A 24862-nucleotide genomic window follows, 5' to 3' on the forward strand; every position below is an offset into this window, starting at 1 on the left:
GAAGTTATCAGTGCTTTTGACTGGCTCACTGACTGACTGACTGACTGGACCCGGCTGTTAAGTTGGCCAACAGTTGTTTAGCTTTGGCTTATCTGCGAGTAGATCAGTTAACCTTTGCTACAAACACTGGCTGAGTCAGGAGACTGACACAGAAAGCACTGTAGATATGGCGCTCTCTTCCCCCTGTGGGAAAAACACACTTGGCAGCTCCTTTCAGAGTTTTTCTTTATCTGTCCTAGTTAGTTAAACATGATATGTCAGAGGGCGGAAAAGATGTACAAACCCAGTGAAAGAAATAGTTAAAATACCAGGGAGAAAAAACTATCCCTCTATACTTATACAAGCTCTTGGCAATCTTCCTTTGTCTCTTGCTCTTTTTATTATGAGGTCATGTGATGAGGGTGGTACAATGAAAGTTCACTTATTCTTGCATTTTCACTTAAGACTCTAGTTAAGAATGGTTAAGAGTGGTAAACAGTCTTAAAAAAAACCTGAATGCAAATTGATTTGACCCCAGGCAACGTGTCCACCAATCCATGTGAAACAAATACATTTTCCCTGTGTTAAACAACCTCCAGGTCTGTGTACAGTGACGAGCCCAGCCACATCACTTGTTTTCCACATTACCAAGCAACAGCCATCTCTTTTAATAGATAAAGGACAGAGAGCCTTCATACGGGAGAGTGTGTTATGAAAGCCCGATGCGTTATCAGCAAGCGAGCGTGCGTGCACAAGCGCGCGCGCGCGCACACACACACACACACACACAAACACACAGCTTGTTTACAGGAAGCTGTCAGCCGCGTGTCCTTATGATAAATAAACAGGGAAGCGTCCCCCATTTAATGATGGCATATACAGGCCTGCACCCCGAATATTGACTGAAAGATTGAAAGCGTTCTCAAGGGCCTTTCCAACATGACGCATGGCTCTGCCTCTGTTTTTTTTTCCTGCTGCCCTTCATTTTGAACCCCCCCCCCCCCCTTTATTTATCTTAGACGTCGCACCTTGGCTCAGCGCAGGGGCTGGTGGGAGTGAGGGGAGCAATAAACACATTTATCAAGGGGGACTGCCAATAGAGAGAACGTCGGTAATATGAATGAAAAGAATGTGATAATGAAAGGGGAGAGAATCGTGTTAACAGCAGGAGGGAGAGAAAAATGCGGCCTCAGTGCTTCAGGGATTGCAGAGGGTATCCACAAAGTGTAGAGCCAATAGGGAACAGGTTGTTTTTCTGAAGTGTGAAGCACAGCACCTCATCGCCTGCTAACAGTGGCAGCTCAGGATACCACAACAACAATGCCACCTGCATTAGCAGTCTGCCCTTACGCCGTACTCCTCGCTTTGATAAATGTTTCATTGTTTATACTCTCTCTGTCTCTCTTTTTTCTCTTGTCTCTCTTTCTCTCTCCTCCTCTCCATCCTACGTGCGCGGCGGTGAGTGCGTCCCGAGACCGGCGAGCTTTTTATGAAGTGTTGTTTCGGTGTTAGCGAAGCGTTTGATGTCTGTCTCTATTGTTGTTCATCGGCCTTCTCGTGCTGAGATCACAGGCAGCATTTATTAATCTGCTGGTTCAGGCTCGCAGCTGAGGGACTGCTAGCCTCAGGTTCTCCCGGTGCCGTTTCTCGACGGTTCCTACTTTTTTAAAAAACTATATGCTGCCCCCTTTTTTCAGTATTAGCGATTGGCCTACTTTATGAATCTATACTTAGCCGCAACTCAACTCTAGGCAAGGGAGTTGATCATTTGGTTGGTGATGGGGAGAAGGCGGTCAGAGCGTTGCCCCTAGCAAAGGTAATCTTTTGAATGTAATGCCGTGTTATCTGTGCTCCACGAAGACACCGGGTTAATTGATGCATGCCTGTGTCGCCGTGCTCATTGCTCGCTTTTTTGCCTCGTTGGCTTTTTTAAACTGCTGTTTAACCCCATTATCTGATTACTGTGTGTGTGTGCGGAGGGTTAGCGAGTGTTTGTGTATGTGTGTGCACACTCACACTTTGTGTGAGTACTAGTTCCCCTCACAAAGATGAAGAGCTCTCTCCTTACCTAAGGGGGAGGGGGTTTGACAGTACTGTAGCGCCCCCCACCCTCCCTCCATCCCTCCATCGAAGCCCCCGCGCCACCATCCCCCACTGCTGATAAATGTGTTTTTCTTAAAGGAAGGAGTGGGTTGGTTGAGAGGAGTCTCTTTTAATGTAGCTTTTTTTTCTGTGTGTGTGTGTGTGTGTGTGTGTGTGTGTGTGTGTGTGCAGCTTGCTAATGCAGTGCAGGGCCATGTAGCAGGGCTATAGGCAGGCAGACTCGGAGGCAGGCCCGCAACCTCGACCCCGGCATCATTTGTTTGGACGAGGGCCGTCAGCGCCTGTCGCGCGGCCCATGATGAAGTGTCAGTCGGTAATTGTCCCCGCGAAGCATCCACATCTCAGGGGGAGATGGGGGGGTGGGGTGGGGGGGGAGGTTGGGGGAGGCAGGGAGCTGACAGGGAGAGAAATGACACCCCGAGCTCCTCCTATTTTCTCTCTCTCCATTCTCTCTCTCTCTCTCTCTTTCTCCCCTTTTCTCTCTCTTTTTCTCACTAGTTTTTTTTCCCAGTCTTCCTACAGCTGCACCTCTTATGGAGGTCTGCCATGTGATGCCTGGCTTAGACCGGTGGCTCCCATGGAGTTTCAACCGGGGCCCAATGGAGGCATAGTGTGTGTTTGCGTGTGTTTTAAGTGCACATGTCCATTTGTGAAAGTCTCATAGAGCAGAGCAGTCTGCCTCTTCCTCTGTGTGTGCGCATAATCAGGATGCTTCAACCTTTCATATTTTCCATCTTCTTCCATCCTTCTATCTACTAGACTCACACTCCCTTCACCTCAATTTTCTCTCTTGCCATTTCCTTGGAGTATTTTTGAAACAGTCCTCTTGAAAGCTCTTTCACCACAGCACTGTCCTCCTGCGCTTGCTTGATCATCTCGAAAATACATATATATATATTTTTTTTGGTCCCGGCCGTTTTGGTAATTAGATTTAGCGCGGGGCTTTTATTGATCGAGCGATGTCTCTATGTAATGAAAAGCTTTTACAGGACGCACAGCGGCTATTTATAGGGCAATCCATAATGCGGTGCCGTGCGGCGGGGGCCTTAATGCACGTCGCCCAGGCTCCCGCGCATAAATTGCCAGCAGAGGTATGAAGTCAGAGCCCGATGTAAGTAGCTCCATGATGGAGGAGTGGGGGGGGGGGCGAAAAGAGAGAGAAGAGGGGAGAAGAGAGATATGTGAGGGGAGAAGGAGAGAAAGATGGAAGGACAGACAATGGATCAGACAAAAGAGGAAGGAAGATGAGCAAATATGGAAAGGAGCATGGAGGAGAGGGGGCGCAAGGCGGAGAAGATGAATAGAAGATGAATACTGAAAGGTGGGGAGGGCAGGAAATGGAGATGCAGAGAGAGACGGAGCGGCGGAGAGAGACGGGGATATGAAGGGAACGGTCTGAGATATGAGCCCTATATTTCACCGGCTCAGTCCTTCAAAAGACCCCCACCACCACCACCACCTCGAACATGGTGTGATGAAAACAGTGTAATGCATGCTAGATCAGTGATTAGGTTTCCTTGTAAGAGGGAAGGAAGGAAGGAAGAGCGAATGAAAGAACAAAGAGCGGAAAGCGTGAGTCCAAAGGAAGCAAGAATGAAGGAATGAAAAAGGCAAGGGAGGAAGAGAGGAGGAGTGAGAAAATGATTTAAAAAATAGCAGACCAGAAGATGGGGACTCCATTATTTCGGCGTGTAGCTCCCCGTGACACCCTGAGGACAGTGGGTGAATTGGGAGGAGGCAGATTGGGAGGCCTCCATTCCCTGTCCCAGTGCCTGTCTGTCTCTCTGTCTGTCTGTCTGTCTGTGTGCCTGCCTGTCTGTCTGTCTGTCTGTCTGTCTGTCTGTCTGTCTGTCTGTCTGTCTGTCTGTCTGTCTGTCCGCCTGTCTCTGCCTCTCTGTCTGCCTGTCTGCCTGTCTGTCTGCCTGTCTGCCTGTCTGCCTGTCTGTCTGTCTGTCTGTCTGTCGGTCGGTTGGCTGCAGGTGGAGCACAGCGTTCTGCTCCCGCTGTCTAAATGAGGATCCCCCCCTCTCTCTCCCTCTCTCTCTCTTTCTCCCTCTCTCTCTCTCTCTCTCTCTCACACACACACAGTCTTTCTCTCTCTCTCTCTTTAATGGGGCACTGGCCTGGGGCGCTGAACCAGCTCCCTCTGGAGCAACACGCACACACACACACACACAGCAGGCACACACACTGATCATACATTACAGACACTCGTGGATGCCCTTGCAAATGGTAAGATACACACACACACACACACACACACACACACACAGAAAGAGAGAGGCGAAAGAAACCACAGCCCCCCAAATTATGCCCCAGTCTGTTAGATGATGAATCTGGCTGGTGATTAGTTAGTTGAGGAGGGAGGCGCACTGCTTAGGTCCTTTAATGGGCCATAATTTGGAAGATAACTGTATTGTCCTATGCCTCTTGACATTTAAATCTAATCAGACCCTGCTGGTTAGCACTGTGCTGCAAGGCAAGGGAGCCTGGGAGGGATGGAGGGCTGCTAGCGGAGAGGGATTGGCCCATAGCGGGGCATTCATCCCTGTGGGCTGAGGCTAGCCAATTAGAGACAAGGCCTCACCACACACCAGGGTGTCACTTTGTTTTTTTTATTCCTGCATTGTTATTCTATTTATGTTTTGTTGTTATAGGCGTCACATATTTAACCGATATTCAGTTTATTGGGCCTTTGTAAATTCAACAACAGAATAGCGCAATAGATTATACACAGTCTGACCCCCTCCCACCCACACACACACACACACACACACACACACACACACACACACACACACACACACACACGCAGGCCTCCTCTCCACTCCAGCCAGTCCTTATTACCACAGATGAGATGCTCCGTTTGATTAACGCTTCCCTTTCATCCTCTTCATTAGCAGAGGAAAGCCACTTCAGCAGCCTCACAGCCCACGAAAAGAGGGCACATATTAAAATCCACTTATTCCATGGACGGCCACTAATTCCACACAATGGCGGTTAATGGTGGGGAGTAATAGGAAAAGGGTGTTTCTAATTGTTTCTTTGGATGGCGCAACGCACACCGCAGCAGCTGTTTCCGTACAGCGGAGCAGGCTGCTCAGAGCCCCCTGAACAAAGGCCAGCGCCGGCGTTGGAGGGCCCGCACGACTCCGTTCGCCCGAGCTCGCGAGCAATAAACGCGCGCAGACGAGCCAATTTCCTCTGGCGAAGCGTCCTGCCGAGCGGAGGAGCTGGGCCCCAGTCAATGAGAACCACCTGGCGCTGAGGGAAGTGATTGGGGTTGGCACCACAGCGAGCGAACAGTTGTTTTGTTAAAGAAGATTGAGGGGAGGGGGAGGGGGAGGGGAGGGGCGGGGGGGGATGGGGGGGGTTCGCCCTCTTTTGGTTTGTTGGAGAAATATTGATGTTAGGTTTTTGTCAAAGGGAGATCTGGGGCGCGATGTTGTTTTGTTGGTGCTCAATTAGAGGGCATTATTTTGGTTGCAGCATGTGTTTTGGGTTTGACACTGGTGCTGATTGCTGAGCTGGTTGGAACGTGGGACTCGCCACAACATTGGGGTTGTGGGTTCAGCGCCCACACAGACCGCTCGTACCGACTGGGAGCTCAGAATACTTCAGAGAGCGGCTAACCATAGAGAAGATGAACACTTTATTGTCTGCAGTGATGGGAATTTTACTGCCGCCGCAAAGATTTGTCCGTAAATACACAGAGAATGGTGATAATCTCCATGGTTAGGGCTTCAGCTGCAACTGGGCCCACCCATACTACAAACCAATACAGTGGTACTGCCAGGCTCTTTGGATAAAAGCCCCAAATAAATGGCTTGCAACGTGTGCTATGTTGTGCCGCTATGACACCAAGTGAAAACAGCCATTTACCCACAGTAGTTCGTATTCATCTTGGATGTGTTAGTGTAAGGCTGGCCTGGCCAGACAATCCCAAACTTCTTCACATCAAAGACTCCTGAGTAGACGCACATTTGTGAATATTTTGTTCCAGGGATCTCCATCTGATAAACAACTTCTTGTTTCTTGTGGGGGAAGTAGAGCTATGATCAAAAAACTCATTCTGTTACATTTACTTATTGGGTGACTGCAGATGAATGAAATAGCGAAATGAAAGTGCTGCTCATTTCCCCGGAGACAGCCTGAAGCCCCTCAAGGCCCTCTGGAGTTCCCCAGTCTGGACCCCGACTTGGGAACCACCGAGCCATTCATCTGAGGTCGCTTTGATGTTTATTTTATTTATTTGACCTTTTTATTTAACTGGGCAGGTCAGACTCAGGACAGGTCCTGCTGCATGGCCCTGTATGTGTGTCGTGGTCGAAAGTTTCAGTGTGTGAGTGTGTGTGTGTGTGTGGGTGTGTGTGTGTGTGTGTGCTTCCCACAGGGGTTATCACAGCTGAGTGAATGTTGGCTCCAGGACAGTAGCGCTGATCATATTTGATGATGGAAATACATACCACAGAGGATCTTGTGTGTGTGTGTGTGTGTGTGTGTGTGTGTGTGTGTCTGTATAGATAGAGACACAGCAATGGCATCTCTCTCTCTCTCTCTCTTTCTTTCTCTCTCTCTCTCTCTCTCTCTCTCTCTCTCTACCAAATCTACGAATCTAGCACCACCTCATCTGCAGTTTTGTCTTCGTTTCTCTCCCTTTTTACATCTCGTTACCCGTCTTTCTCTCCATTCACTTGTTCTTCTCTTTCCCTTTTTGCTACCACTCTTAATTTCCTTTAGTAGATTTATCCTCCATCATTCTGTCCCTTACTCCCCTCTTTCTCGGTACCAGACTCCTCCCTTACTCTTCTTCTACTCTCCTCTCTCTTCCTCCGTGCCACTGCCTAGTGTCCTCGTTGTCCTCTTTCTCTTCATCTCCCTCCCTCTCTCTCTCTCTCTCTCTCTCTCTCTCTCTCTCTCTCTCTCTTTTATCTCTCTCCCCTCTCTCTCCAGTCTGGATCTTGGCATTTAGGCCTCTAATTGAGTTGGCGTCACTTGAATACTCCATAAAGCAGGAACAGCAGAGAATTGATTCATTGTTTTCTGTACCCTGCCCTCAACTATGAGAGTGGACTGGGGTGTGGAGGTGTGTGTGTGTGTGTGTGTGTGTGTGTGTGTGTGTGTGTTAGACAGACGGAGAGAAAGAGAAGGAGAGAGAGATATTGCAAGTCTATCAGACGCGCTAAATGTACATTGTACATTATTGGCACTCAAAAGTCCACTAATGTGTGTGTGTGTGTGTGTGTGTGTGTCCCTTTCTCAAACACTGCTTTGTATCTTTGCTCAGTGACTGTGTGTTTGTGTGCTCAATGCATTTTCATATTGATTCATTGGACAATTGCGCCATGACTCCCATACCAGCACATTGTAAACAATCACCATAATGATTTTTATAGCAAAAAAAACAATCCACGACATTTTCATAGAAATAAATGTCTGTTTTGCCATCCTCTGTCACTGATCACTGATTAATTCATCCTGTACCCACTGATTCATGAAAACTTTTACATTTGCTTTGCTAAGCACTCAGTGTCTGGTAGGTCTTTCCTGGGAAAAATCCTCTGGCGCCCAGGAAGTGATGCGTTTTATGTTTCCAGCAGCAACAGCAGTTTGTTTGGAGTTAATAGAAGAAGAACTGGGTAGTTAGCATGAGCAGCGATATCCCCCATGGCTGAACAGACAGAGAAAAGAGCGCCACCTACAGAAACTCAAACTCCACCAACAGAAAATCCAAGCTCCGCCCACACTGTTTGATTGACAGGTGATCTTTGGGAGGTGCAGTGCAGAAACACCACAGCACTGAGCAACAAAAATGTCACCAAAATAACAAAAGGGAGAATTTCAAGAATGCACTATCATCTTCCACTGCTGCAGCACTTCAGTCCTTTACAGATCAATGTCACAACTTCCATTGGGGGCCATTTTGCTTCTCACCTAATAATAATATAATAATAACTGTTGCAAATGACATATTGACATTGATGTAATGTTCGGTTTAAAGCAGTCAGGATTATGAGCAGCTCCTACCTGCCCTGCAGCACGGGGCTTTACTGCCTTATCGCCTTCTTCTCTCAGCTGAGACAGCATCCCACCCCCATCCCCAAAAGGTGAAATGAAGCAATAGCCTGCTCCTTTTCCAAAGTGTGTTTGACAGCTGCTTCAGCTCTCCACTAACAAATCCTTACACACACACACACACACACACACACACACACACACACACACACACACACACAAAGAGAGAGATACCCTGGAACAAATCCCTGGCCAGCTCCAGTGCGCTGCAGAGGTACTGATCAATCAGGTTGAGTTGTGTGGTCTCCATTTTTGATGCAGCACATACTTGTAATCTTCACCTTTTGCTTTCTGCCTGCAAGGCCCTGGGGCAGTGGATGTGTGTGTGTGTGTGTGTGTGTGTGTGTGTGAGAGAGAGAGAGATAGAGAGGAGTGGTGTACTTGGGGCTCTGAATCTTTCACTGAGTTTGCTTTTTCGGGGCAGAGAGACAGAGGGGGAAAGCGAGTGTGTGAGGGAGAGAGAAAGATAGAGAGCGAGAGGGTCCATGTTCTCAAGTTGCAAACAGAAAGAGGACGCACTGCAGGATGCCCTACAGGCAGCTAATGTAGCCAACACACACACACACACACACACACTCTCACACGAGATGGAAAAAACTGAAATATGAAACAGTGGCAGCACACATCAGCACATACAGTGAGAGATAGGGAGCACACACACACAAAATATCACATTAACACACATACACACACTGACATACACACTCTCTCTTGACTACTGTGTGTGTGTGTGTGTGTGTGTGTGTGTCTGTGTGTGCATGTCTTTGTTCTGTCTGGCTGTCCTCTTGGCACGTAAATCATAATGGATCTCATTATCCAGCTGGGTCGGCTTGGTGGGGCCTGTCTGGCGGGAGATGATAGCTGGATGGCTGAGGGGCTGCCACGACACACACACACACACACACACACACACACACACACACACAATCATATCCATGTATGCGTGTTGCCATATACGCGTAGCTACTGCAGGAACATATACGTTTCATCTTCACTGATATAATGTAGACAGAAGGACATACAACTTAATGTACACACACAAACACACACACATACATACACACACACACACACACACAGCCCATCCAGACACAATGGACATTAGTGGCTCAGCTTGCCGTCAGACAGAAGGCGAAGCGATGCAGAGCGGAGGGAGGGACGGATGAAAAATGGAACTTATCCTCTTATTCCCTCTCTCTCTCTCATCCCCCCTCCTCCCTCCCTCCCTCTCTTTCTTCCCCCCCCCCCCCATCCTCTATCTGTCACTTGTTTTGGAGGACACAGGCAGATGTCGGTTTGTCCCTTGAGGTGAGCGGGGCGAGCGCGGCCATCTTTTTTTCCCCCCTTATCACAGCGCAGTCTCCAAACACCAGACGGAAGCAAACTATGAATCATGTGTACGGGCTAACGCAAAACACATCCGTTGAAAAAAAAAACCCCTACATTGTGTGCTAGTAAATCACATGTTTCACGGGTATCTCACACATTCTTGCACGCCTCCCCACCTCCCCCATCTCCAACACACACACACACACACACATTATAGCCATTCAGTATCCCAACATCTCTGGCATAACACCACAGGCTTTGGGCCTCTCTCCTATGCTGTGAATAAAGGCGGAGCAGTTGGTTGCTCGTAACACGGTTAGGGCCCACACCATTTGTCTGGACATGACCATTACCCAAGCCAATTACTGGCTGGCGTACAGGCGGCCCGCCAACAAGCTAATGTTTTCCCGTCATGCCTGCCCCCTCCCCTCTCCTCTTCCCCTTTTTACACACAAACACACACACAAATAAAGGGAGGGGGTAGAGCAGGGGATGGAGGGGAATAGATAGAGAGGGAGGATGGAGGGCCTGAGGCAAGACCCCCACCCCACCCCACCCCACTGACTGACTGATACAGCTAATAAACTTTCATTTAAGCTAATGTTCCCCCTTTTCTGTTTTCTCTCCCCTCTCTCTCTCTTTCTCATCTTTCTTTGGCAACCTCTCTCCATGCCTTACCTTCCTCTCTCTCTCTCTCTCTCTCATTTTTGCACTGTTCATTTCCACTCCGTTTCTCTCTCCATCTCCCTCTCTCTCTCTCTCTCTCTCTCTCTCCCTCCATTTTTCTGTCTCTGTTGCCAGAAGAAAGGCGATCGATGCGGGCAGTCCACCAGCCGGAAGCCCAGTTGGCCAACCAGCGCACCGCTCAATCAGTCTGAACAGCAACACACAGGGCTGCTGGCGACCAACGCAGGTAGACACACACACTATATACTACACCCTGAACTAATGAAAATCTATACATCTCACACACACACACACACACACTGCACCACAAATGAATGCAATAAACTTTACACATCATGCTGCGAATAGGGAAATGGGGAGATAGATGTTCCATTGCATACTGATGTGAACTGATATATTAGTGTCCCGGCGGGGCAGCAACATAACATTATGTGTGCGAACTATATTCAAACAAGAACCCACTTTGAGGGTTTGCAGCGAGAATGGTGTGTGTGTGTGTGTGTGTGTGTGTGTGTGTGTGTAGTCAAAAATGAGTTCCAGCTCTTGATAGATTGTTCTGGTACCACCAGTGCCACGTGGCATCGCTGAACGCAGCAGCAACACATCAAAGATTCAAACTCATCTTTAAGATGGCGTGCCTGGAATGAGTATTTTGGCTCTTTTCACTACTGGTGCCGAGGCTTCAATATTCAAATGCTCTAGGTGCTATGCTAATTAAACTTTCAGACAAAGCAACTGCCGTGTTCCTCTACTATTTATAGCAGCATTGTCTTAGACCACAGTTAGCACACTGTGTACATGTGTGGTTTTCCTTGTGTGGGCATGTGTTGACAGTGGACACGCTCTCAGCAACCACGTATTTGTAGTTGTTGTACTTTTACAGTTTCGGTTGAAGGGCGTGTGCAGCAGGTATGTGTGTGTGTCTTACGCTTCTACATCTGAGTGACCAAGTTGAAATCTACGATGCACGCGCTTTTGGACGCACTGGATGAATGTGCATGCTCACACGCTTATGTTCTCAGTTGCAAGTGTTAATCCATTTATGAGTGTGAGGTGGAAAATGGCGGCGGTACAGGTCTCTCTCTCTCTCTCTCTCTCTCTCTCTGCTCTTTGTCTCACTGTCAACTGAGCGGAGAGAGACTGACATACTTCTCCTTTAAATTTCCAACAAGACACAGCACCTCGGTTTTCTCGCCCACCGATTGTGTGTTATGTGAGTTAGCCAGAACAATAGGTTAAACAGAGAATATTTAGAATGGTATTTGTTGTTATTTGTCCCAAAAGAAGGCAGTTGTTTTTGCAGCACGGTACAAAAAAGAACACAAAATATAAAACTGCCTAGTACACCAAATGCAAGGTACAGTACCTCATGGGTCAGTAAAAAGCAATTAAAAGTTACAATTACACCAATTTTCCCTCACTATGAACACTTTCATTGGGTGTGTGTGGTCTTGGCCTTAGTCCTGGGTAGTTCTAGTTCAACGCGTTCATCAAAGGGGGAGCCCCACCAAAATTAATATTGATTCCCCACCCCAATCTGGCGATAATTGGTTCCCCAAGACCTGTGTGTGGAGAATATGCCAGTGTATCTCCGAACAGATACATCCTGAGTCCGGCTAATTGAAATCATCTCCTCATGTGCCACAAGTCAGGAGCCATTAAGATCGATTAGGCTACAACGAACAGCATTTACCGCAGTAAATCAGGGTCATCAGATGGCACGGACGGCCAGAGGAGAAATCCCCCTGCACGCGCTCCCTCACCTGCCAGATGAAGCCCTGCCGTGTTTCCACAGAGGGCCAGTGGCACCGTCCCGCCAGGCAGCGAGCGGCCTGAGCGCGGGCCCCTCGTCAGAGCTTCTGATACCTCTTGATAAGCGAAAGGAGAGAGAGCGTTTGGTCTCGTTTCCCTCCTTTACACACCGCTCTATGGGAGATAGAGCACACACACTTTCTTTCTCCCCTCTCTCTCTCTCTCTCGCTCTCTCTCTCTCTCTCTCTCTCTCCTGTATGAATTTTATTTGATATTGGCAGGTTTGAAGTCAAAGTGAGCAAAAAGAAGCACCGTGGGGGAGGCCCCAGAGGAAGGAAATCTTCTGGGTGTGAATTACTGTACATATCTCTGTTTTCGTCAGGGGTTGCATTTCTGCGTCCAAATTTCCTGCACCCTGGACCCTGCACATTCAGCCGAGCCGCAGTCGTCGTTCCTGCGACGCGAGCGGACTACAAATCCCCCCCACCCCCCCCACCCCCCCCACCCCCTCCTCTCCGAATCCATACAGGAGCAAACCTGACGTGTGCTCATCCATCCCAAGGTGTAGAGTTAGGGCCCTATATACCCTGTAGCTGGCGGCGCGCTACAGTAGGCGAGGCAGACAGTCTTAGTATTTTTTAATAAGACGGGCAATAACAATAAATCCTGGAGGCTAATCACCCGCTCGCCGCTCTCCCCCCCCCCCCCCCCTCCCTCCCAAACCCGGAGCGCTGCAGCATTACCCTGCCGCTGCCTTCAATTACGCCATTCATCATGCGTCTTATCTGGCCGCCGGTTTGATTGAGTGTGCAATGGGAGGCGTCGCAAGCGCGGCATTCTCTACCCCAGCGTGTGTGTGTGTATGTGTATGTGTGTGTGTGTGTGTTTGTCGGGGGGTGTATGTGTTGACGGGAATGGGAAACTGTGCATTTGGCATGGGGAGGGGGGTGTATGTGGGATGTATCGGGATGTATGCGAGTGTGTGTAAGGCAGGGAGGGTGAAATGCGGAGAGGGCGAGGTGTGTATGAGTGTGTGAGTGTGTGTGTGTGTGCACACGCGAGCGAGGCCCACGCCAGATCTACAGGAGTGTATAAATCAAACCAGATGATAGGCCCCCGCTCTGATCCGCTCTGTCTGAGCAGGCACATTTCTCTTTATTCCCCTCCTACTGTCCCTGCCTACTTCCTTCCTTCCTTCCCTCCCTCCTTCTCTCTCTCTCTCTCCCTCTCTCTCTCTCCCTCCTCTTCTTCTCTGGAACAGATTTGTCTGGGGGCCCCTGTCTAATCTCCAGCAGTGCCGGGTGTTGGGAGACGGGCGACAAATTTTAATAAGCAACTGGGCGCTGTAATTTAGCGGCCTGGGAGGGAGATTAGGCTGATTGATGCTGGGCCGGCCTAATGGTCCAGCCCGCGGCTCCCAGCCCAAATTGGTGGTAATGAAAGTTTTGTGCAAATTGAGAGTGGAGGAAAATAAGGCGTCCGCTCATCATCTCTCTCTCTCTCTCCATCTTTGTTCGTTCTCTGTCTTCCTCTCTCTCTCTCTCTCTCGCACTCACTGTCTCTGTCTCGGTGTCTATCTTTCCGTCGCTGTTATTCATTTTCTCTCTCTTCCTTTCTCTCTCAATCTTTCTGTCAAGGTGTCTCTCTCTCGCTCTCGCTCTCTCTTTCCCTCGCTCTTTCCGTTGCCGCTCTCTCTCTCTCTCTCTTCCTCTTTCTCGCTTTCTCTCACTCTCCCTTTCCAGCCGTCCCTCTCTCTCTCTCTCTCTCTCTCTCTCTCTCTCACTTTCTGTCATCGCTCATGCTCTCTCTTCCTCTCTGCCTGTCCATCTCCATCTCTCTCTTCCTTTTTCATGCCCACCGCTCGCTCTGCCTCTTTACTGAATCGATTTGTCCCTCCCCCTCCCTCCCCTCTCTCTCCCCCTCTCTCTCTCTCTCTCTCTCTCTCCTTCTACTTTTTCTTAGCTTTTTCTGAATCAGGTTGTGTCTCTACCTAACTCCATCTAGTAGGTTATTTACTTTTACTCACATCTCTCTCACTCCCTGCCTCCTTTAGCTTGATTGTGCCTGTAGAAGATGTGTGTGAGTGTGTGTGCGTGTGTGTGTGTGTGTGTGTGTGTGTGTGTGTGCAGATGGGTTGGGGGCTGGGAGGCGTTGTCTGAGCCTCTCCTGTGTTGTCAGGACAGATTCATCTATAACCACAGACAGATGGGACGACAGGGCTGATGGCTGTCTCCCTCTACCTCTCTCCCTCTTTCCTTACATCCCCCTCTCTCTCTCTCTCTCTCTCTCTCTCTCTCTCTCTCTGTCTCTCTCCCCCTCGCTTGCTCGCTCACTGTCTTCATCTCACCAAATCACTTTCAGCTGGGCTCCCGCTCCGACAGGCCCCGTCTGCCATGCGTTATTAGGCCATGGAGATTTCCAGGCCACTTTTCAGGATATGGAGAATACATATTGGGGTTCAGCACCTTGTTCTAATGACCAATTTAGTTTTTTTCTGTATGTTTATAAGTATGTTGTACAATATTGCAAATTCCAGTAAGGCCAACATGTGTATTTTAGCTGTAGTTATTATGGCAGTTAGCTGTCTGAGGTCTGAATTAGGATGGAGGTATTTATAATTATATAAATAAAAACTTGTTCTGAACACCCGGTGTCTGGTAGGTCTTTCCATGGAAAAATCTTCTGGCTGCAACAGCGGTTTGTTTGGAATAAATATAATATATATATAATATATAATATATATATATATAATAATAAGAACTGGGTAGTTAGCATGAGCAGCGATAGCCACCATGACTGAACAGACAAAGAAAAGAGCGCCGACTACAGAAACTCAAACTTCATAAACAGAAAATCCAAGAAAAAAGATGTTACAGTACTGGACTGTTTGATTGACAGCTGATCTTTGGGAAGTGGAGTGCAGAAACACCACAGTAATGAGCGCTTTAATAGCACCAGAGATGATGCCAAAATAAAATAAACACAAATTTGTGTGCATGAACAAGAATGTGTATCTCTGTGTCTGTGTGTGTGTGTGTGTGTGTGTGTGTGTGTGTGTGTGTGTTTGTGTTTGTATGGGGCACAGGAAACTGAGGTTTCATTAGACATGCTTGAGCAAATGAGCGTCCTTACCGAATCCCCGACTTCCTCAGTACTTGAGCAATACTCCAGAGAGAAAGAGAGAGAGAGAGAGAGAGAGAGAATGAGAAGAACGAGTGACTTATGAGCACCGACTGCAGGAGGTGGAGAGTGACCTGGAGAAAAAAAACAAGGCTGGTGGTGGTGGGGAGGAGGGGGAAACACAAAGTCAGTAGAAGCCTACAATATGTAACATGGATATTCAGACAGAGAGAAAATCCCCAGAGAATGGGAGCGAGGGAATAAACTCACAGGGGAGCCCCGGCCCCCCAGGAGTTCAGCCTATAATGTGTGTATGCGTATATGAGTGTGTGTGTGTGTCTGCATGCATGGATGTATGCGCGTGACGGTGTGTGTGTTTCTGCATGGATGTATGCGCGTGACGGTGTGTGTGTTTCTGCATGGATGTATGCGCGTGATGGTGTGTGTGTTTCTGCTCATCTATACATTTTTACTTTCCTGCGTGTGCGTATACACGTCTGCACAAGTGTGTGTGTGTGTGTGTGTGTGTTAGCCAGCTATCCTCCCGTTCCACAACAGAGCGAATGTCTTCCGGCACTCTTCACTCCCCCTTTCTCTTAACTCCCACACAGCCTTCTCCTCGCAGTATTTTATTTTTGTATTTTTTTTTTTTTAAAGCTGATGCTGCCGAAGTTGTCCTCCTCCTCCTCTCCCTGCCACCTTGAGTTATGCACTGATCTATCATTAATACCTTCATTTGCATTTTTCTCCCTCTGAGGTGCTATGGGCTCGTGTATATAGTTCAAACTAAAGCACCGATGCGCTCACATCATTAACAACAAGCGAGCGCTCTGAATCCTCCCAACGACAAGGAGGGGGTGGGGAGTAAGAGGTAAGAACACCGAGGAACACAGTTGGAGAGTACCCAACATAAAAACTGTATACAGTACACAAACAAGCCTCCCCCCCCCCCCCGCTCTCCCTCCCCCTCCGAGGCCTCCTGTAAAGTGTGTTTCCTAACTCGCGTTGCACAACCATCTCGGTCCTTTTGCAACATCCTGGACAGATATGAACAAGAAGCACGAGCACATTCATTCCAAACCCAATCAGCGCTCCGAGCAGAAGGCCCGGAGAGAAGCGCTGAGGCGGCTGGGTCGAAGCACGACAGTAAAATGCCGTAACGATGCGGGCGAGTCGCGCGGCCGAGCCCCGTAAATGAATGGCAACCGCCTGTGAAGTTTATCTTGGCGGGCGGCGGCCCTCGTTGATTGCTCGGCGAAGTCTGCGGTCGGGATCCCAGACAACACAATATAATCTCGCCCCCAGAGTCCCAACAACTTCCTAAATGCGGTGCGGTTGAAGAGACGGTGTGTGTAATTTCAGATTGGACACAAGGCCTCTCTCCACAGGAGATGTTTAGGCCTTGTAATGTTCACACTCTTGGCCGGCCAGAGTGGTCGGTTAAAATTGATTGTTTATTTTTCTTGGAGAGAGAGAGAGAGAGAGAGTCGGTCTGTGTACGTGTGAGATGGATGACAAAAACGTGGGATGTGGCCGGGACCATAAACTCTTGGGAATTCGTAGTTTCTGGTTTCCTTCGTACAGTTGTAGCCCGTTAAAATGTCCGGTGGTCAGGCGTGCAGTAATTTGGCTCCGTGCAGCGCGTTGCACAAGTGGTTACGCAGGCCCTCAGGCCGAGCTGTTTCTTGGAGAGACATTAAGACAGGGCCATTTTACTAAATAAACCCTTGGGACGGCAGTAACAATGGAGAATGCTTGGCTGCTGCTTCCACTATTTTCTCTGCCCTTTCCCTCGCTGGGCTTCGGTTTCAGCCTGGTTTGTTTGAAAGTTTTTGGTGAAAATATAGAGTGATAACAGATTATCCGCCTCCCTGGACGCAGCCTAGCGGAGGGGCGATAATGCAAGAAGCCAGCGGCATATGAATGGCCCCTGTCCGCCAAGTGCTCTCCTCCCACCTTATAGTTTTATGGTGGATGATGCTACGAGATATTGAATGGGGTGGCGGGGGCCTTGATGTTCACTTCCCCTTCATATGATAGCGGGATATGCTTTATGGGAAGGGCTGCTGGGGGGACTGATACCATCCCCTCCCCCCTCCCGGCTGGTGGTGGGGCGGCGGGGGGGGGGGCGGTTTTTTGTGGAGGAGGGAAGGAGCGAGGCTGATGGGAAAGAGACGAATGACGTGCCAGTGTCAGAAGTGGTCATGTGCCGAGGAAAGAGTAGGGGAGAAGGAGAGGGAGGAGGGAGGGCTTGACTGATTAACCTGTTTACCTCCCTGAAAATGCTCCGGGCGCCATTCTGATTAAAGTTCAGGCTTCCATCTATCATCGCCAGGCCCTGAGTGAACCTCCGGAGCTGCCGATACCGCCTAACGCTGTCGAAACCACCGGGCCTCCGACCAGCGCCGCCGCAGCACCCTCCAACAGCAAAATTAACGGGATCCCACCCAAACCTAATGCCTTCCTGCCAGCGGCTTCGTTTGCATCTCATCTTTCCCCGTCACCTCCGGAATAGAGGCGCTAGAAACCCACGTCCTGATGGTTTTATCCTCTGTCTCAGTGGTTCTCAACGTGGGGTCCGGGGACCAGCAGGGGTCCTTGAGGGGGTTCCAGGGGGTCCCCGTGCAAATTGATGAATTGTTAAACTTCACCATTATTTCATTTACAAGAAGTTTACACTATTAGAGAATGTAGAAGAATATTAAGACTATTTTGATCATAGTTTCACTGTTATCTCTCTACCTACAATACAGATAGTCGTGGAATTCTGGACAAAATCATATCTAACAATAAAAATATTCTCAAGATTTGGGTCCGAGAGACAAAATCTCATCAAACGGGCATACTAAATTAGGAGTCCTTGATATGAAAAAGGTGGAGAATCACTGCTCTATCTCACACTCTTTTTTACTTCTGTCCCTACTCTTCTTCTTCTACTCTTCCCCACTCTGCCTCTTAAGCTCCTTGTCCTTTCCCTACATAAAAACTCACTGGGAATAGCGCTCGTGTTTTCCCGGCCCCCGTTTCCTCCGGTGACGTGATCGCAGTCTCCGCTTTCCAAACTCGAGGCTTTTAGCACCTCCGACATAATATGATTACGCCCGTACGGGGACGCGATATTGTCAGCAGCCTTTTCTAAAAATTGCCCCTCCAGCCCCAGTCACGGCAGCGAATGCCGCGGCTGGACCGGGAGCACAGAAGCGGCGCTGCACACAATGTTCCGGTCACTCATGCACAAACGGTAGCCCCTTTTTAAAAGCTTTTTGCACCGTCATGTGCGTGAGGACAGCTGGAAGAGAACGTTTAAGGTAACATGGCATCCCTCATGAGCTCGTAAGCACGTGTGCGAAACACACACACACGCACACTTTTATCAAGGACACGGAATTTTTGGGTTTGCCCCCACCGCTACCGACTCCGCCGACCCCACCGCTCACGCCAAACTCTCCTTCGCGGAGGCAGAAAATGGTGGCCTCCCCGATTTCAGAGCGCTCTCTCTCTCTCTCTCTCTCCGCGATGTTGATCTTCTTAGATCTCTCTCTTCTCCCTGGTTCTCTCTGTGTTTTGGGCCGGTGGAAAAATTAGGTCAGTGCTGTGTTTGATCACGCTTTGTACCTCTCGTTCCCACGGAGCCATCCCAACCATTTTATTTTAGAAATGCCTTTGTTTTCCTGCTCACACTCTCTCTCTCTCTCTCTCTCTCTCTACGTCTCTCCCACTCTCTCATTCCTCTTCTCTCTCTCTCTCTCTCTCTCTCTCTCTCTGTGCCAGTGAAAGTTGACTGAAAACACATGGGCAGCGGCCTGCCTAGTCATGCCTCAACACACGATCACTGTTATCAGTCAAGCTAAACAACGAAACACGACCAGCCTTTGCTAACACTGTGCTTCTCCCTCTCTTTTTCCAAAAGGTTGACATCAGTTCCGTTTGTTTCGCGTTTTAGCATTTTGTACCGCGAGGAACGAGAGCGTTTCCGTGGATCTTAGCTTTGTACTAGCAGTCTATTGTTAGACGTTGCTTTATACCAAAGTATAAAGCAAACAAATAAATGCACGGATAGATAGAATTTGATTTCCCCTTTTGATCAAAGCTCAGTATGATGCAGTGAGCATGGCAAGATGCAGATTTTGATTAGGATAGGATGGAAAACATTAGGATTTTGATTTGTGTTTGTCTAGTTTTGCAGTCTGTATCAGTTTTGCATCTGTTTTTTTCAAACTCATACACGCAGATGTGACTGATGCTGTTCCCTGCTGCTCTGATGAGCACACGCACACACACACACACACACACACAATCAGCTCAGGGAGTGCTATTATTGGACTACATGGCCCTCAACCCTGGGGGCAGCACAGAGGGTTCAGGTGATTTCAATTCAGCTCAGACAGGCCTATATGGGGTTACAGCAGCCTGTGATGGACTGATTTAATCCTACTGATGGTGCTCATAAGACACATAGAGGGGGATAGGCACACACACACACACACACAATCACCCTCCCCACACACAAACAGGTCAAGAGCATCTTCAGTCATACATGTGGACATATCAGAGTGAGTGTGTGTGTGTGTGTGTGTGTGTGTGAGGTCAGCGGGGCTAACGCAGTCCCCTGGCTGTTCTCAAGGTTAATGTGGGACTGACAGCGGCTGCTATTAGCGGCCTTCAGATGGTTTCCACCCCCCGTACGCGGAGCTGATTGGTCCTGGTGGCAGCGGTGCATTAAGATGTAACAGCTTCACTCCCAGGTGTCACTCACCCCTTCAGACAGGGGCTACATCATGATTTTACATTTCCTATTAACTCCTATTGTCTCCGCTCAGCCACTATGGTCCATTAAAGGGATAGGCGCCATTGTTACCGCCTCATTCTCACGTGTCACTCACCTCCTCCTATAGGTCATTATTTCACGTCGTCCCATTGTCTGTTAATTGAAATACCACAAGACCCATCATATATGGTCCATTAAAGGGATAGGTGCCAGTGTTCCTAAGTATCGCCACTGCTTTAGGTGCTAGCTCATTAATTTTCATAGTCTAAGTTTAGCTTGTAGATGGATATGGAGGTGGGGCAAAGCAGAGGAAAAAAATCTACCAAGGAAAAATGTACGCTGGCAGGTTATACTCTCACCCAAACCCGTCGAAATCACATTTATATTCGAATTTAAAGGCATTTAGCAGGTGCTTTTATCAAGAGCAGGTCGGAGTTTAGTGTCTTGCTCATATATCGCGATTTTACGTTTCCGTGATTAATAGGCGTGCAATTTGATGATATTGAAGTGTTTGTTATATTTTCAATTCCCCTGAAACTCCCAGTGTGGTGTGTTAAAAGCACTTCCATTACGCCTGACCACCCACCACTTTTGAATGCTCGGTGTGCACCATGTGACCAAAACCAAAGTTAAGATGGAGAAGCAGGAAAGCTTCAGTGGGAAAAGAAAGAGCGAAACCTACAAAGACCTTCGAGAAATGTAGAGACGAGCGATGTTGGAAAAAAAAATGGATCGGTCCAGCGTTTAAAGAGGAAAATCTTTCGAACCTGAATGTGAAAACGTTGCCAGAAGTGGATCATCGGCAGTCAATCGGAGATAACTTTGGCTTTATAAACCATCGCTATTGCAAAGTTTGCCTTAGGGCTGTAGCTGTGCCTCAAAGTAATAAAGTACGCTGTCTTTATTGCTCGGATACATTTTGGAGAGAGCGATGCAGTTGAAAAAGTGAGGGAAATTCTTTGTGTGTGTGTGTGTGTGTGTGTGTGTGTGCATGCGGCGTCTTACTTTTTGTTGTGGTCAGCTTTGATCTGCATCGCTCACTCTCTTTTTCTCTCTCTCCAACCAGACTTTGTGCTGTGGTCCCTCTGCATGGATTGGACTACATTAGTGTTTGGTGAAATTTGAAGTATTTATTTGAAACTGTTTAGTATGTGTGCGAGTTTTCACTTTATCCCCACCGCTGAGTCTTCATCTCTCGCTCTCTCTCTCTCTCTCTCTCTCTCTCTCTCTCTCTCTCTTTCTCTCTCTCTCTCTCTGTCTTAGCCTTGAGAGTGATTCTCAACAAAGCATCCTGGTGAAGGCCACATGTATGTACTGTATGTGTGTATGAGTGTGTGTGTGTTTGTGTTTGCATGCGCGGAGTAAAACCACCCCATAGAGAGTCCCACACTAATGAGATGACATCCAACTATAGAACAAAAGTGTGTGTGTGTGTGTGTGTGTGTGTGGGTGGGTGTTTGGATTGCGCATTGCGTGAGAAACTGTTTGTGCATGTTTGTACCCACACACACCTACACTCACATATAATATGGATGTGAGAGTGAGAGTGGGCGAGATTGTGCGTGTCACATTTTCAGGCACAAGGGCATTACTGGCATACATGTGCAACATTGTCTCGGTTATCCTTGAGCTGTGTTATTGTTCAGCGTTACACACAATACTAGTGTTTGACCACATAACATCACAATAGAGTATAGCGATGCTTGTATCGGTAATCATATGGCTTGGCTTTTCAGTATTCTATAGCGGCTATTGTATATACTGCACATGCCTCAATGTCCCTGAACGCCCTGCCCCCTTTTATGGTGTGTGTGTGTGTGTGAACAATGTGTCTTCTGCCACCAAACATCGCCTATCACATAGGCGGCCAACACTGCCACAGAGAGGGGGAGGGAGGGAGAGAGAGAGAGAGAGAGAGAGAGGAGGAGGAGAGAGGGGGAAATGGTGGGAAAAGCGCCTGGGTCCATATGAAGAGTGATGATGTTGTTGACTCACTGTCTCCCGGATGCCAATCAATCAATTAACCAATCAATAGTCATCTGGTGAGCCCCGGAGGACACTGGGAAAATCTCCCAGAAACACTCGAATCAATTACTTTTCACCTCGGCCACAGACGCACACGCACGTGCGCGACACACACGCACACACACACACACACACACGTTCATTCATACAGCTATATACATAAGCACATTATAGTCACTGCATTCAGATTGACACGCATTGGGAAGAGTAAATCCTCTCCTTCCTCTCTTTTCTCCTTTCCTCCCTCCCTCCTTCCTTCTTTTCCTTCCTTCCTTCCTTCCTTCCTCCTACCTCTCTCTCCCTCTCTCCCTCTCCTAATGGAAAGCAGCGTTCACTGCCTGCCATCAGCAGCTATAGCCAGCTACACTATAATACAGTTAATGGATAGGCCTGGCAGCTTATGGAGCCCATGCATTTTTAAATGGGAGTTTTATGACTCCGGGAGAGTGGGGAACGGAGGCGAGCGAGGAATATGCTTGATATTTGTTCCCCACTTATGTGTGTGTGTGTGTGTGTGTGTGTGTGTGTGTGTGTGTGTGTGTGTGTGTAAGTGAGAGAGAGAAAGAGAGAGCGAGCGAGAGAGAGATAATATGGAGGGCGACGGCAGTGAAGATGGGTGTCATTGTGCGAATGGCGTCCTCGCTCTTGTTCGTCCTTGCAGCATGTTTTCTCTCTCTTTGTCCCTCTTCCTCCCCGTTTTTTTTCCCTCTCATTCCTCCTTCCTCCCCCTCTTTTGCTTCTATTTTGCCACCGTCTCTCTCTCTCTCTCTCTCTCTCTCTCGCTTTCCCCTCATCCTTCCCCTCGCTCTCTCTCTCCCCATCGTTGGTAAGGATAAAGCCGGACAGAAAATGTAGCAGTTGTTAGGTAGGAGAGTTACGTGTTCGGAGACTTTGTTGAAGAAAACCTTGGATAGATTTAGACCTTCAAAGCCTGAGATGAGTGCGTACACACACACACACACACAGACAGACACACACACACACACACTGATACAATACTGATACTATAAGGTCATCCCGGTCATGAACCCTGTCACTGAGCAGAATGTACAGGCTTATGGGCTGAATCCAGCTGCTGTGTTTACGTGTGACCATTGGCTTCCACGCTTCCAGATGTCATCTAGAGTGTTGGATTTATACAAGTGTGTGTGTGTGTGTGTGTGTGTGTGTGTATGGCTAATGTATGTTCTTAATCTAGCAGCTTTCTTTAAGCACACATTGATGTGTGTGTGTGTGAGAGAGATTGAGATTGCCTGATGATATGCCCAGAGGTCATTATACAATGTTTGTCAGCAGCTGTGTGTGTGTGTGTGTGTGTGTGTGTGTGTGTGTGTGTGTCCTGGAGAGGTCGTAGCGTGTTGCATCCATCTGCTTTTGCCCTGACCCACAAACCCCTGCTCTGACAATTCCACTCCACTCCACTATTTCATATACACACAGTCGCACATGAATAGAAACACACACACACACACACACACACACACACACACACTGCTCTAGGCGCTCTCTGCGTGCCCCACATAGTGTCCTGTTGGCCTGCTTGTCTTGCTGATGGCAGCAGTGGTGAGCCATGGAAATATGCGATTCCCCTCCAGGGGGGAAGAGGGCCACGCAGAGCAGAGCGCAATTCGCTCAGGGCCGTTAACGCAGACGATCCGACGGCACGCAGCGACGCCGGGTGTCATCCGACATGTGCCCACACTGGTGGATAGCTGATGATCACATACTGGAGGGGCCCGACTGACACAGGAATTTCATCCAGTATTGATGTGTGAGGAGAAACTGTACTGACTGCTGAATTTATTTGCTGATGCTGACTTTTTCGTGACATCTCGGGGAGGAAAAAAAAAGTAGTGGTACCACTCGCTCACATTCAGTTTTCAACAAAAGGATGTGTTGGCAGGCAGTTGGACGGCTGATTTCTTTACAGCTAAACACCAAGCTCCATTGCATCCTTATCAATTTACTTCACAATTTATACTTTTCATAATGAATTTACTATAATCTGCAAATTCCAATAATAGATATTTTCGGGCCACTGAGGCTCTGACCCTCACAATTTGTAATGTTGGTAATCCAGGAATTGAAGCTTATTCCACTGTTGCACTCATTGTAATTCGCTCTGGATGAGAGTGTTGGCCAAATGCCTAAAATGTACAATGTAGTGTTTCTGAGGCTGGTATTGGGTAGACACAGACATGTTGGCAAATATCCAGAGAGAATATGAGTGTGCTGATATATGGAAGTTGTCAGCCCTATGTGATGGAGTGGTGCCTACAGTATGAATAGGAGTGGATGGGTAGGTATTGTTGTTACAAACGATGACAGCGAGGCAAATCATTATAACTGACGTATGACATAAACACTACTGTTTTGGTTATTCTAAAATATTCATCTTTACTAATGACATGATTGGTCAAGGCAAATCCTTTTTAGTTAAAGAAAAATAAGGGGTTTTCTTTTGTGTTTTTTGTTGTTGTTGTTGTTGTTGTTATTTGTTTGTTGCAGCCCCACTTTATGACTGATTTAGGCTTATAAGAGAGGTGTGTTTTTGCATTAAAATCTTGGCTAGTGCAGCTTTAAGAGCATAACTGTTGTGTTGAAGTCTATGCCTGAACAAATGGGCCTGTGGTTTGGTCATGTGCTGTGAGGTGGGTTTTCACTTTTCCACCTACTTGTACAGTTGCCTTCTCTCGCTTTAAGTCACTCAGTCACTGTTCACGGCAAATGCAGCCCTGTGAATACACAGACCCACACACACACACACACACCACGGTAGATCCCCCTCCACGCGAGCCATTCAAGTAATTGAATTTAGTCTAATTGCTGTAGGCCTGAATCCACTCCAAGATGTGCTGGGTTCTGTAAACAAGACTCTAACAAGCCCTCTGGAAATACATGTGACATTTAGGCTGGCAAGTCAGCCCTGCTTTTTGCTGCACACACACACACACACACACACACACACACACACACACACAATGCGTAACAACACATGCACAGTTAATCAACGCTGCAACACAC

The 24862-nt window shown here is 48.1% G+C and overlaps 1 protein-coding gene across 2 annotated transcripts in view; it reads left to right on the forward strand.

The window, feature by feature from the left end:
• Nucleotides 1–24862, forward strand: part of raraa (retinoic acid receptor, alpha a) — a 151843-nt gene that overhangs the window by 31303 nt on the left and 95678 nt on the right. For both annotated transcript variants that reach the window (XM_078290622.1, XM_071926696.2), the window contains one exon: nucleotides 10288–10399. The gene's annotated coding sequence lies outside the window, so the exon portion shown is untranslated. The remainder of the gene's footprint in view (nucleotides 1–10287; nucleotides 10400–24862) is intronic.

The sequence above is a fragment of the Centroberyx gerrardi genome, chromosome 20 (genome assembly GCF_048128805.1).
Source record: "Centroberyx gerrardi isolate f3 chromosome 20, fCenGer3.hap1.cur.20231027, whole genome shotgun sequence".
Classification (NCBI taxonomy): domain Eukaryota; kingdom Metazoa; phylum Chordata; class Actinopteri; order Beryciformes; family Berycidae; genus Centroberyx; species Centroberyx gerrardi.